Here is a 15321-nt window from a genome sequence, read left to right on the forward strand (position 1 = left end):
TACTAAAAAATACCAAAATGTGCATAATTAAGGCATTACGAGAAGAAAATTTAAATAAATAATTGTTTATAAAATAAATAAATACAGAGGGAAGGGAAAAATAATTTTGAAATGCCAAATGTTTGGTGAACTCTCATCTAACGTATCTTATCTTATCTTACATTAAATGTTTGTGTCCCTGCATGATGCTGGTCGGGCCTGGTCCAGCCCACAATCTTGTCTCTGTGACTTTTACGCTGATATTTTTACGGCTGTGATGCGGGAAAACGAAAGGGTAAAAAGAAAAGTGTAACGCTTTGTCCCATGGCACCCGGTGCTCTGTCTGTTCACCCATCTGGCCAGGTTTGCAAATATGAATCACGTGACAAAGAGCTTGAAAGCATGTTGTGAGAATCGATGATGAGAAAAAAATGACATGGTTTTGGATGACTCAAAAATATGTATTATTGAATTATGATTTAGGGGTAGACCACGTGTGTTTATTGAGGAGCCTTTGTAGTAAATCTATCACTTCGCACACGGGAGGAGAAGCAGTGCAACTACACAAAGCAACACAAGCCATTGCTTCAAATTCCTGGAGGTCCATATTTGGATTTTCGATGCCGCGGTGTGCGCTGCATCACTCTTTCTCTCATCTATCGGATTTATCGGAAGGTGTCCGTTTTGAGACGACTCTGGTTTCCATTAAACTTGATGCAGCAAATTGTTTATTGACTCATATCTGATTGATGGCGTTATTAAGGAAGGTTGAGTAAGAGAAGAGGAGAAAGATGATGTGACATTGACCACCATTCGTTAGCCAGGCGCATGTGGATAAGCAGGAGGAACATAAGGTATGTGTGAATCAGACGACTGACACTGCTGTGGGGACGTGACACCGTCGAAGGAAATTCCAGGGTGGTGGGGCGGGGTGGCATGGGGTGGGGGAGTATTTTAAACACCACAATATGCTCACGCTAAGGGCTCAGAGAAATAACCGTCCTCCCGTAATTGAGGACGTCTCCCTGTCTGCCAGGCACACAATACATTAACCGTTTTGTTTGTTTTTGGTTTTTTTTAATTAATGATTTGAAAATAATTTAAGCCCCATTGCCAAGGATTCCTCAGTATCAATTCAAAGTGTAAATCTTTTTATGGGTCGTTCTGCACAATCATGACAGGCTGTGGCGTTAACGTCCCAGAGTGCTCACACATTCATTTGATTGTTCTCCATGTTTCAACATTGCAATTCATGTAAATGGGACTGTTTTTCATGCGACTAGCTGGGTGCAAAGGAATAGAACAACAGCGGATTGTTAATGGTGATGCCATTAGATATATGAGATGGATCATCAAATCATAGTGTGGCCGTAACTCAATGCACCGCTTTTTGAAAAGAAAAATAGTTCCTCAGATTCAAAATCAAATTTGGGTAAATAACAGAAATTTGATAAATCGCGATTAGCCGCGCAAATATAGTGTGATTAATCGCAATTAATCATTTGAATCGTTAGACAGCTCTGGTTCAACGTAACAAGAATTCACTGTCATTTTTGAGGTAAGTACTTCACAATGCGGTGATGGCAGAGCACAGAGCACAGCATGGGTCGGGCGGTGTTTTCTATTGATCGTGTCCTTCCACCATGTCCTGTCCTCTGTGTGTGTGTGTGTGTGTGTGTGTGTGTGTGTGTGTGTGTGTGTGTGTGTGTGTGTGTGTGCGCAGGTGAAGCTTGCTCTCAGCCCCCCACCCCCGCCCTGCCGGTTGGCTCTGTGCCCGGGCCGGAGACACTCCAACGCCGGGCGGCCTCCACCCCGGGGGCGGGCTGCAAGTCATCTGACGCCCGTCCACCCCACATCTGCTGCCGGACCCACACAGTGCACATGCGCACGTGAATGAGACAGAGAGTGAGGGAGAGAAAAGGATAAGGGAGGAGGGGTCTTGCCTCGCTACACCCTTGACAGATCGGTCGGTCGGGTGGAGGCAGTGGGGGGGTGGAGGAGAGAGAGAAAAATGAACTAATCAGGCTCTCTAGTGGTGAGATCTCAGCCAATTTATTTCCACGCTAACAGGCATCAACTAATGAGCTGGAGCTAAGCATCGCCTCTCGCCTTTTCCTCTCTCCACTTCCCTCCTGTCCGATGCAGTTTCGCTGGCTACTTTCGTTGGCTAGACCAATTATTTTTGAGGGTTCGTTTACACACGTACACATTTATGTGGCTCCTTCGTCAAGCATCGAACAACCGTTCACGTTGCAGCAGAAACACCAGATCAGTGAAGAGTTACAACCTTGGTACTGTAGTTGGTAGTAGGTTTTAGTAGTAGGTCTTAGTAGCAGTCTTAGTAGCAGGTCTTAGCAGAAGGTCTTAGTAGTAGGTCTTAGTAATAGGTCTTAGTAAAAGGTCTTAGTAGCAGGTCTTAGTAGTCGGTCTTGGTAGCAGGTCTTAGCAGTAGGTCTTAGTAGTAGGTCTTAGTAGTATGTCTTAGTAGCAGGTCTTAGTCATAGTTCTTAGTAGTAGGACTTAGTAGTAGGTCTTAGTAGCATGTCTAGGTCATAGGTCTTAGTAGTAGGTCTTAGTAGTACTGTAGGTCCGAGTAGTAGGTCTTGGTAAGAGGTCTTAGTAGTAGGTCTTAGGAGCAAGTCTTAGTAGCAGGTCTTAGTAGTAGGTCTTAGTCATGGGTCTTAGTAGTAGGTTTTAGTAGTAGATCTTAGTAGCAGATCTTAGTCATAGATCTTAGTAGTAGGTCTTAGTAGGCGGTCTTAGTAATAAGTCTTAGTAGTATGTTTAAGTAGCAGGTCTTAGTAGTAGGTCTTAGTAGCAGGTCTTAGTAGCAAGTCTTAGCAGTAGGTCTTACTAGCAGGTCTTTGTCACTGGTCTTAGAAGTAGGTCTTAGTAGCAGGTCTTAGTAGTAGGTCTTATTAGTAGCTCTTAGTAGTAAATCTCAGTCGGCAGTAACTGGCAATAACTGAATTCATGAAGATGAATAGGATGACTTTTAGGACGTCGGTGTAAAAAGTATGAGCTGCAATTGTAAGAGATTTCATCCCATCCCAACGAGCGTCAACCCCGCTCTCTCCAAAATTGTGGAAGGGTTAGAATTGTTGAGGATTTTGCTTTGGGATTTTCTTGAAACACAGCCTCCTCTCCCGCCGGTACAAGTACAACAAGGAGGACATGATGTCCCTTTGCTATCAGTGGATCAATTATATTTAAGCAGAGCACCCATATCAGAGCAGCACACTGGAAATCTGATAAATAATTGATCAAAGTGGTCATGGCTGAAAACATTTGCCACTGAATTTTGTATCAACAAAATATCTGATGCTCACTTTGGGTCAAAGGGTAATTACGCAAATGATTGCAGGAAAGAACATTCTCAAACGCGATCTTTGTGGGGGTTTTTTGTCTTTTTTTGCGGATGGCTCAATTTGGCCGCAATTAGTCAAAGTCGTGACTTTACTGAAGTTGCGAAAAGGTCTCACACCAAATATAAAACATTTATGTGGGAAAACCCCTTCCGTGTCGGCTTTTTCAAGTTCACATAAATCAAGCGCAGCGAGCCGTGAGTGCTGGCCCGGCGCTTAATTGGCTCAAGAATCTTTTTGAAATCTTGTAATGCCTTCCAGCCCCGAACCGGGGAGGAAAGTACCGGTCCTCAGTTTTGCATGCACCAAGTGTTCCGTGATGACGTCATCATCGTCATCATCATCATCATCATCATCATCATCATCATCGGCACCTCGGTGTGAATATAGCAACTATATTTTTCGTCGTCCGCCGTCTTATTTGAACATCTCTTAAATGCCACAGAGGTCAATTTAACTCTTCCCTCGGCGATCAATACCTGTTACTTAAGGGCTGGGTTCACCTACTGTATAAGGTCCCTATACTATTGAATATAATGTATCAGCTGAAGCATGGCTCCAAAAGTCACAGGACTGAGAGGTGATAATGGCTTAAGTGACCTTTTAAGAAAATGTCAGGAACCTTCCAGCGAGATCCCTCATTTCGGAAACAAAGCAGCCCTGACATTACGGAGGAGCTTTGCGAAATCTGTGACGGCAAGGGGCGGGAAAGAAAATCCTGTTTCCGACCAGCGTGGTTTGGAAGCCGGGGAAGAGGGGAAAAAAAGGATTTTGTTTTAACCCCCAGAAGAAGAAGAAAAGGAAGAGGAAGAAGAAGAAGAAGAAGAAGAAGAAGAAGAAGAAGAAGAAGAAGAAGAAGAAGACATCAAGCGGGAGAGAAAATGAAGGGCAAATAAAGGGGAACATAGAGATAAAGGGCAATAATAATTAAAAAAATTACACATTTCAATGACGCTTCAGCATTGCGATGACGTTCTTGGTTCCGCTCAAATGTCCACAGAATGCGTGTTTTTCATTTTCTGGGTCTCCCCACGAGATATGCATCTGCATTTTAACACAGGCGGTTCTCCCATTCAGAGGTGATCGCTTAAATAAACAATTAGTCTTCGGGGACCAGGGACCAGTCACCGTGTAATGGAGACGGGAGCTAATGAGATTATTGGTAGAGGAAGGGTCAAGCGTGCGTGTGTGTGTGTGTGTGTGTGCATGTGTGTGTGTGTGTGTGCATGTGTGTGCATGTGTGCGTGTGTGTGTGTGTGCGTGTGTGTGTGTGTGTGTGTGTGTGTGTGTGTGTGGGTGGGTGCGCGTGCCCGTGCGCGTGCGTGTGCGTGTGTGTGGGTGGGTGGGGTGATCATTAACTCACTTTGATCATTCAGTATTAAATAAAAAGCTGTTTATAATATTAATTGGGGCAAATAATAAACCCCATAAACCCCCAAGTACAGCCATGTTGACAAATACAAACAAATACAAAATATGGCAAAATTAAGTAACTTTTGCAAAAAATATTGGGTCAGGAGAATTTTTCAAGGCAGATCCCCCACTGAGCACCGGGCACCTGCTTGTCAGGTTCCCATGACGACTGTCTCCATCAGTCTTTAGATGTGATGAAAGATTCAGTGTGTGTGTGTGTGTGTGTGTGTGTGTGTGTGTGTGTGTGTGTGTGTGTGTGTGTGTGGGCGTGTGTGCATGTGTGCGCGTGTGCGCGTGTGCTTGTGTGACAGTCGATTTGAGTAACCTCTGCTATCTGACACTCAGATAGCAGATACAGGAAATACAGGAAAAAATTGAAATTAATAAAACAAAAAGTGCGCCTCCCCATGTTCTATTCTAATAACACCAGGAGGATTAAGAGCTGAGGGCTGTGTCAACCCTGTAGGGAAAGAAGGCAACTACTACAAATGCCGCAATAAAACTTGAAACAGAAACATATCGCGGCGGTTTGGCGGACACGGATCAGGCCTCATCCTAGACCCATCTGGACTAACTGAAATGGCCTTTCTCAGCCGTGGTTTGAAATAGTCAGATAGTCAGACTTGCTACTAGTCTTGGTTTAAAAATATATATATATGATTTCAAGAGGAAAGATTAGAGCTAATGTAGGTCCGAGTGAAGTCTTAAATGAAACCTGCTTTATCCAGGTTCATCCTCCAGGTTGACCTTGACAACAGAGGAAAGACCAGCACCGAGAGCAGACGGAAGGGGACGACTAGTTCTTCATCACCTCGGTCTCGGACTTCCTCGCCTACAACTAATTCACCTTAAATCAAGCGACGTCTCAGAGAGGCATTTTTATTAAATTATGGGTTCATTTAAGTAGGATTATTTCGGTCCTAATTTACATTAAACCCTGTCCGCGAAACTGCCCCTTCGTGTATTTATGGATATTAATTATGTCCGGCGGTCTACGGCACCATTAGAGCTCTAAGTTAGTAAATTATGACACACCCAACTGTGTGTGACTAATAGAATAAAAATCAGCCCCTTTCTATTTCTAAGTAGCCATAATCCACACAGTAAAAACGATGTGTCTCCAAAGACCTAGACCAGCGTTCAAATTATCGTCATCTAAATTAAATGGATTTCTTTTTATTTTTCATTTTTTATAAACGCTTGAAAAATAACAACTTTCCTAACATTCCGATTCGACTCCCGAGGATTCTTCGGCGTCTTGTTTTTTTCTTCTATGGGAAGTCACTGTTCCCATTACAAATGGCCTCGTATTGATATAAATCTCTTTTGCGTGCGCTCCAAACCGTCTAACTTACACACCTGGCACATTCAGGATCAGTGGAATCCGGTCTCAGGCAGTTTTCCACCTCAACAAACGATCTAGGTTTATCATATCGGAAGTCAGGAATATTCATGAGCTGCGTTATATTTATACATATACGTGTAGGATAACTACTTCATTATCTCTCTCCTCCAAACTCTAATATAACTCACACGCTCACTTCAGCGATCGGGCTTAATGTGGCAGCAAACTTCAAACCCGATCTTAACGTCTTCATCTTGGCGGAGCCCCGTCAGGAAAAAAAAAAACATGAACTACAAGTTATGTAGTCGTTAAAAAAATGCTTTTAAACTGCCGACGTGAATAAATAATGTCGAGGAAAAGTGCGGGCTGCATTGGAGCGGTCATCTAAAACGATTTCAAAACGCATTGGAGTTCGTGTTGCTCCGCGAGAGTGAAATGATGTCGACGCCTCGGATGAGAATGCTCGGGTGTGGGGTTTTTTTCGGGCGTGGCTGCAGCTCCCCGAGCGAGCGAGAGAGGGAGAGAGAGAGATGACGCGAGCGGCGGGCAGAGGGGTAGCCAAGCAAACCTTTTCATTACCTCAGGTGTCTGCGGTGCGGAGAAATCAATAGAGGTGTCCGTGTTGAATTCCGCCGTATTGTTCCCTGCGAAACCAATCCCCGCGCACGGAAGGAGAACTTAGACGAGAGTGGGAGGGAGAGAGGGAGCGAGCGACAGAGAGAGAGAGAGAGAGAGAGAGGGAGGGAAAGAGAGAGAGAGAGAGAGCGAGAGGGGAGGGTAGAGAAGGTGGGTCATGAGAGGTCAGTTAGTTATTTATGCAGAGTGTGTATACTGTCAAACAGGTCGGAGTGAGTTAAGCCGCATAAAGCTTTAAATTCGGACGCCCAAAGAGATGCCCCCCAAAAAAAATCCAATTGCGGGGGAAGGAGAGTCCTCGTTATCCTCAGAGCTCTGGAGATACAAACGGACACAGAATCCGCTCTGAAACAGATCAATGAAGACCACAGGGCCGCGGGAGAAGCCCCGGAATGACAGACATTTTCAAATGTGGGGAGTATAGAGCTAACAAGACAACCTGTTAATCCAGCTCCAAAACAGACACACACACACTCACGCAAGCACACACACACAAAAGCACGCATGCACGCACGCACGCGCACGCACGTACGTACGTACGTACAGGCACGCGCGCGCGCACGCACACACACACACACACATAAACAGTCGGACAGCCACATCAGCCGTCACTGGGAGCCTCATTAAGCCGACAGGCTCTGGCCAAGATGTCAGAGCACCTCTCTGTCCTGTCATGCCATGATGGATCTCTCCACCCCCGGCTGCCGGCCCGCCACTCAGGCCGCACGCGCGCTCCGGCGTCGGCGCCCGTCAGGATAAACACCAACTAAGCGCCGCGTTGATCAGTTTATCCAAATTCACCGTTTCATATTTAAACCTCCCGACCGATTGCGTTTGGGAGGAAATGTCGACGTTTGGGTTTGCAGAAGTGATCGGCCGTTATTCCGTCCGGCCGGTCCGTCACCGTCGCCCTGCCGACGGATGGAAATCTGATATTTGAGAGAGTGAACGTGGGAAAAGACGTTTCCCCACGTGGCAAGACGTGGCATCCCACACGACGCATCCACGTCAAAAAGACACTGCTGAACTTCTGATAGAGAGTTCTGAGCTCACGATCAACATCTATATTATCGTTTATATTGTTATTCAAATGTTTTTAATATTCTTATTGAAATATTGAAAAGAGAATGAATAGAAATTGTGTGGGACTAGGTTTGCAATTGTAATATTGCAATATTTTGTCGCCAAGTTTTTTAAAGTCATCCACAAATCCTGGGCGTGGCGAAGTGTTTTGGGTGGACGCGGGAGGACGGAGAACAGACTGTTGCCACAGTATTGACAGCCCTGACAGTGATTAATTCGCACAAGGCTGTGTGATAACTAAGGTCTTTGAGGGGAACCTACACACTGTCACAATCATTGATGATCAAGCATGATGGGACAGCCGGCAGCAAACGCGTGACAAGGACAGATGCGGCAGGTCGGATTCAGCCAATGACGGAAGAGTGAAAATCTCTCTTCTCAGATGTAAGAATCGTCATAACGCGGCAGCGCTGATGGAGAGTCAGCGCTTTCTCCTTATCTGTGTGTTTATTTTTATTTTTTTGTCCGGTGGTTATCTGGTGCTCCAGAATCACGGACGACCACGTGGCAAAAGGTGCCCGGCAGAGGGGTGAGTCCATTCCTCAGAGCCGTTTAACAGCAGATGCCGGTGGAACCTGCAGAGGCCGGCCAGCTTGTACCAATTTAATGCTGGCTGCTCCCATTTGCTAATCCCAGCGGTGAGCGGTTGACCTGGGAGCTGCAGAGCTGAGGTCTGTTAACGGCTTGGTAGACACAGGTAATGAGGTTATCAATTAGACACAGACTTGGTCTCATTTGTCCCCATTAAGATGCAATGTTTGCAAGAAATCTTCCAGTGAAGGTGAGAAGCATGGATGTGAATGCCAGGCTGCTGTTCAAAATACTATTTAATAAATATACTGTATGTGTGTGTGTGTGTGTGTGTTTACACACACATATATATATTTATATATATATATATATATATATATATATATATATATATCAGGATTTATTTTTAAAATCTCCAAAAATCTTTTCGCAGAATCGCAGTAAATTGTGTTTGTGTGCTGTATGGTGGCAATCAGTCAAGTCAGTCCCCCCCCCCCACACACACCTCAATTTGTCAGAGTGAAAGAAATATGGCATAAGACATGTTTTTTTATATCTAATTTTTTTTGGTGTTTTTCTGCCAGTTAAAGGTGCAGTGTGTAGAATTTACGGGACAGACTTGGCAGAAAGGGAAAATAATATTCAAAAGTATACAGGTACTTTCACTTAACCACCTACCTGTTTAACGACCCCTGGGCTTACGACCAGCTCTCTGACCAGTCTGTATTGTACATTGCATACAATACCACGTTGTATTGTACGCAGCACAGCCTCTCAGCTTCAAGCATCTCATCTCACGTCACCGTTTATATACTATACACTATACATACTATATACACTATATAAATGATATACACTATATAAACTTTATACACATGTATACTATATACAATATGTATACTTCATACAATATAAACACTATATATACTATATATACTATACATACCATATGCACTATATATACTATATATACTATACATACTATATACACTATAAACACTATATATACTATATATACACTATATACACTATATATACTATATATACACTACATACACTATATACACTTTATACACTATATACACTGTATACATCTCATCACCATTCTCAGTCTCAGTCTTGTTCCTGCAATCTGTCAGTATTCACTACACAACAACGTTCGCAATTCTACACACTGCCCCTTTAATCCAAAACATTTTCTTACTGATCTTGTTTTCTGGCTTTCTGTGGAGCGGGCATGCTTTCACGTCCTGGGGACGTATTTCCGCCGCTCTGATTGGCTGCAACAGGAAGACCACTTGTGGCTCTCACATACCAAACACAACAGGAAGTTTGAACCAAACTAATTTAAAAAACTAACCAAAAAGAAAACACTTTTCGAGAATTTGGCCCGTGTGGGATGGCGACATCTTCGCCAGGCACAGGAGCCGCCGGTGCCGCCGAAAACTCTGTTTCCTCGCTGAAACAAACTCAGTTTTAACGACGAACTTTGGGAGATCAGTTCAGAATGAAGGGGCAGGGGCCGCGCAGGCCCGATGTGGTGATACGGCAGAGTTCTGGGGACGGAGGGAGGCGGTACACCCTGACCTGCTCCTGGGGCTAGTACCAGAAGAAGCCTTGGCTGACGGGATGCGGAGACACCAACGCCCTGTTCTGCTTCCTGTGCCTGCTCTTCCAAACCACCGGCACCGCTTTCACGCTGGCTCGCACGGTGACCTGAGCGACCTGCAGCTTCTCATGTACAACTGCAAGACGCACAAAGAGAGAACTTGCAAAACTCCCTGAGCCTGGACATGTTGGGGAAGCCGAACATATCCGCGCAGCTGGACGTGGAAACAGAAGACACAACGAGAAGGTGACCAAGAACAGACACAACCTGGCCAAGATCATAGACCAAAATCATAGACTACGTGTGCCACGATGAGACAGAACCCTCTGGAACCCTTGGGGGCCGAGGTGTGCTTGGGAGGCTGGTGGCGGACGGGGTGCTGAAGGAGTACCCGGAGAAGGGCAGCACTGTGTTTTAGGGAAGCCCCAGGACGGTGCAGGACGAGCTGCTGGGCTGCATGCTGGCCGTTCTGAGGGAGCACATCACGGATGAGACCCTGGACACGGCCACGCAAAGCCAGCTGGTACTGGTGGTGCCGTACCTGGACGGGGCGAACCGGCTCCAGGAGAGGTTCTTTGAGTTCATCCTCCTGCAGATCCCCATGTCGGATTAGATTGCCATGGCGCTCCGGGAGCGTCTGGCCCTGATCCTCTCGCCGGGCCAGAGGACCAAGATGATCTGCCAGGCACACGAAAGGCCCAGTGCGACGAGGGTCCAGAAGAGGGTCCAGGAGGTCCACAAGAACGCACACCAGGTCCACTGCTATAGCCGCCAGCTCAGCCTGGTCATGCAGCAGGCAGCGTCCCTCAACAGTGCCCAGACAGTCCTACTCGGACCTCGGAGGGGTTTGGGGAGCTTTTTTTTCTGAAAGTGTCAAACAAGACGGTGGTCCTCAGACTGCCAGGGTCCAGTGCAGTCAGATGGAGCTGTCCCAGCTGCGCGGTCAGGACGGTGTTCTGTAAATTTCCCCGTTGTGGGACTAATAAAGGTTTATCTTATCTTAAGCACAGAGAGGACCTGGTGAAATGCTGCAGGAAGATGAGAGACTCTGGGTGTTTGACCAAAGCACCATAAACGGGAGGGTCCGTCAGGCTCCTAGAGGATGCACGATGAAGGATGCTTCCATGGGCCAAGCTCCAGAAGAGGAGTGTGGATTCCTCCCGCCTGGAAAGAAGCATGCAGCACTTTACACACAACATACAGCAAATCAGGTCGTCTTGGTATTTTATACTAATGCTGAGATTCCACTAAATGCGTTTGTCAGTTCAGGATGTTCGCAATGTGCAATCATCCAGATGAATATAAATATACAGTGTATGTATTGATTGCTTGATATATTGGAGACAATTATAAATGTACAAGCAACATATTGAATTCTACAAATCAAATAGTAAATAAAAATAGATGCTAATTAAACAAATGTAGGCCGCGAGACATGAGTACTGACAAATATTCCTTGACAGTGCCTCACTGCTGCACGAGGCAATGCCGCACAGCGCTACAGGGGGACGGACCTTTCCTCCGGACGCCCTGGACTGCGCGGCGGAGGCCTACCCCCTGCTGGGCAGGACAGAGCTCGGTCTCATCTACGGCAACGAGGAGTTCAAAGCCTGGTTCCGCGGTGCCGTCACCCTCTATGAGCCCGTCACGGACAATAACCTTCGGGAGACGCTTTCGAGAGACTGTGACTCTTCTCAGGATCCCGATCGCCACACCCTTTGGTACCCGACCGGTGCTTATAGGAGACAAGGAGTAAAGGGCAGAGGCGTGAAGGGAGCTCAGAAAGGTAGAGGCATAAAAATGTGCGGGAGCGGTTCCAGAAAGAGGGTAATAGTAATAGTACAGATAGACAAACAGAAATAGGGAATGACGGGCCTTGCATACCTTGCATTAAACTTCATCTAGTCAACGCTTTCCATGACCGTCCCCTTGTGGAGATGGTTTCTCAAATTATCTGGTATGTGCACGGGGAAATGCATCGACTCCCGGCCGAAAATAATTTTACCTGCGTACACACCAAGTCAATAATAAATGAAAATAATACCAAATTCATAATTTCTCAGATGAATCCTCAGGTTTACATCCAATGGAGGTCAGCGAGGAACTCGCTCAACCTTTATTTTGGTCTCGGCCTCTCCACGTTCCCTCCACAGGCCCACACATACACAACCAACCCCACGCACGTACCTTTCTAATTACATTTGGCCCCACTGGCGCTATTGCGGGGCCGACTGTTTACCAGCACAATTAATTTAGCGAATAATAAACGGCACGGCCCGTTGTCAAAAACATACACGTCATATGTGGAAATATCATCATTACGCTGCCAGCGCTGCTCGGCAAATAGTAAAGGCTTTACGGGTTTACTGCCTCATTTGCTTGTCCTCCGTCATGGTCGTGATGCGGTGCAGCTGGTGGTTACGTAGCACGGCCCTGTTTCCACTGGATATCCCCGGGAGGCAGAGCGGTGCGAACGAACCGAGGCTCCCTCCCGAAACGACGTCTTATTTGTTTGTTTGACGTCTGCTCGTAGGAGATTCAAAAAAAACCAAAAGAAACACAACCTTTTCCGGGTCCAACATGGCTGGAGTCCACGTGCCTGGAGGAACAGAACTAAGGAAAAAAAAAAAAAAAAACCCTTGTCGGGATAAGTTTCAAAAATAACGATATCGCAGAATATATCGTCTGAACGCAAGTGTGCACTAAAAAGTTTCCCTTCTTACATCAACTTTGGAGAGTTTTGGGGTTTTCATCTTGTTAAGGGAAGAGCCGCTCAAATGAGAGGCTGCCCACTGATCTGTGGAATTGGAGGCCACACTGGCAAGACTGGAAGTTTGGAGGAGTATTGATTTAACATTCAGAGCTCACACCGAGGACGCCGGGGCGTGGGAGCCCAGCGCTCAAGAGTGCGGGGGTCTTTGTAGCGACATAGGCTAGTGTCTCCCTCCTCGGGGGTCTCACCTCCGTTGTCATCCTGCTGCCGGCTGACGTTGCTCAAGGACTTCTGCAACCCCGGCTCCATCAACTTCCCCTCCCTCCCTCCCTCCCTCCCTTCCTCCCACACGTAGAAACTTCACTCTCTCCCCATCCCTCACCCCTCTCATCAACCTCTTTCGTCAGGCTCCGTTGACCGAACAGATGACAGTGGAGCGGCGGCGTTACGGAACGGGGGGAGAGGGAGACGGAGCCGAGCCAGGTATGCGGTGCTCTGCGCCGCATGTCATCCATTTGTATTACCATTGTGGCCGCGGCTTTCATCTCCGCCGACGGAAATCTCTTAAAGCCGACGGGGCGGAGGCGAACAGAGTGGGCTTAAGCTTGTATATGATTGACTGGGATGAAGTTTCGGGCTGCGGAGCATAGGCAGATGGGTGAGACAGCGGGACCTGGGAGGAACGAGACGAGAGGCAGGAAAACCGGTTCAGGGTGGAGGCAAAGTGGGGTTTGGGCGGCGTTTTGAGAAATATGGGAGGTGAGATAATGATGGAGGTTTGAAAACGGGCTTGAGCAGCTTAGAGCTCACCGCCTAAAGTATATGCTTCCCTGATATCTCCCCTTTGCAATGAGGGCGGGGGGAGGAAGAATGAAACAACCAGAGCCTCGCGTTGCTATGGGAGAGAGAGAGAGAGAGAGAGAGAGAGAGAGAGAGAGAGACGGACGCAGCCCGAGCCTTTACCGATTACTTTGGCTGAAAAGTCCTCTTTGCGGTTTGACCTTGACTCCACCTTTTCTAACGAATATGGACCAAACTATGGCTCTTTTGTGCCCTCCACAAAAAAACAAACTCTGCACCGTAACTCTCTCTCTCTCCGTATGACTGGATGCTGGAGAGAAGGCAGAGATCTCAGCCAAATGGCACAATGCGGCCACATCTCTCACCGCTTGGCTTCCTGCTGTGGTGGTGCCACACGCTTCTTGAGCAGCTAGACGAGCACTTAGGATCTGTCTGGGTTGCACGGACACACCTACACATCCAGGGACACACACACACACACACACACACACACACAGATCCATACGCAACAGCATGGCGAGCTGCTGGTAGATACCATTACACATCGTCCCCGCCACCGCCCATCCTGTGATCATCCCCCATGAATATTTAATCCCATAGCCTGGCCGCCTCATCAAACGTCTGGCACAGCCGTGGCACAGACATTGTGCCGTGGACGTTTCTCATCCCCGGTGCCTTCGCCGGGGTGACTTGTGTCCCTGCCAGCGCGCAATGACGAGTGGGGGTGAGTCAGGCGGTGCAGCTGGTGATGGGGGTCCGTGCAGGGTCACGTGATGGGGCGGGGAAGGGGGTAGAATGCTGGCTGACACTGACGCAGCAGAGGAGCAGAAAGCTTCAGCAGAATGTGATTAAAAAACATAATAGGGACAGATTGGTGTTCACGATTCAATGAGTATATAACAGATCAACATGTGGCCTGATCATAATTGTGGATGAAAAAAATGGTCAGAGATTAGAGCTTCTTGTAATGGAAAGCCCATGAGCTCATCTGTGTTGGGTGGACACTACAAATTCCAGAATACAGATACATTTATAATATCTGAGACTGTCGAATTATATTCTTGAAAGTATACCTTCTTGCGATTGCTTGTTTTGTTTTAATTGGTCATTTGGGCGGCGGGGATATTCTTTCATTTGGAGGCTGCTTTGAGTGACTGTTCATCCATATCGACAGTTTACTGACCACAGTTAACTGCTGCCTTGCACCTGCCCGATCAGTGCATTCTCGCCGGTTAAGGCGGACCCCGCCACCAACAACGGAAACAGCAATATTGCAGATGCATGAGGCAAATACATTGAATGGCTGTTTCCTTGCCAGCTAAATAAATAAATAGATATGTTTTTAATCGTATGGATTACCACTTTAAACACGCCTCAACAAATGAATTTAGTTTCGAAAGAAAAAAACAACACATGATAATCATTTGTCAGGTACTAGACTATACTGCGGCCAACTGACCAAAGTGTGTTGCTACTGACAACAGTGCCGGTTGAGTTAGTCAGTCAGTGTGCTGACTGTTGTGTTGTTTTCCCACCATATCAGCCCGGTTCAATACAACCCTCATCAAACGACTTCACTGTGGGCAAAGAACCAGTTATCACTTTCGCAGGAAGGGAACAGAGCGGTGGCTTCCTGGAAGGGATCTCTCGCCCAAAATCCCCACCTCAGAGGACAGGCTGTGGCGGTGCCTGGGCCAGGACATGAAAAAAGGTATTAGGTAATAGGGTGGGAAAAGAGATAGGCGACAAAAAAAAAAAAAAAAGCCAACAGTTTTATTTTAAATCCCACGCTGGTAGAAGCGATAAGGAACGGAGAAACGACCCCAGTTTGGGGTAATATGGTGAA

Source organism: Zeus faber (assembly GCF_960531495.2).
Source record: "Zeus faber genome assembly, chromosome: 4".
NCBI classification, from domain to species: Eukaryota; Metazoa; Chordata; class Actinopteri; order Zeiformes; family Zeidae; genus Zeus; species Zeus faber.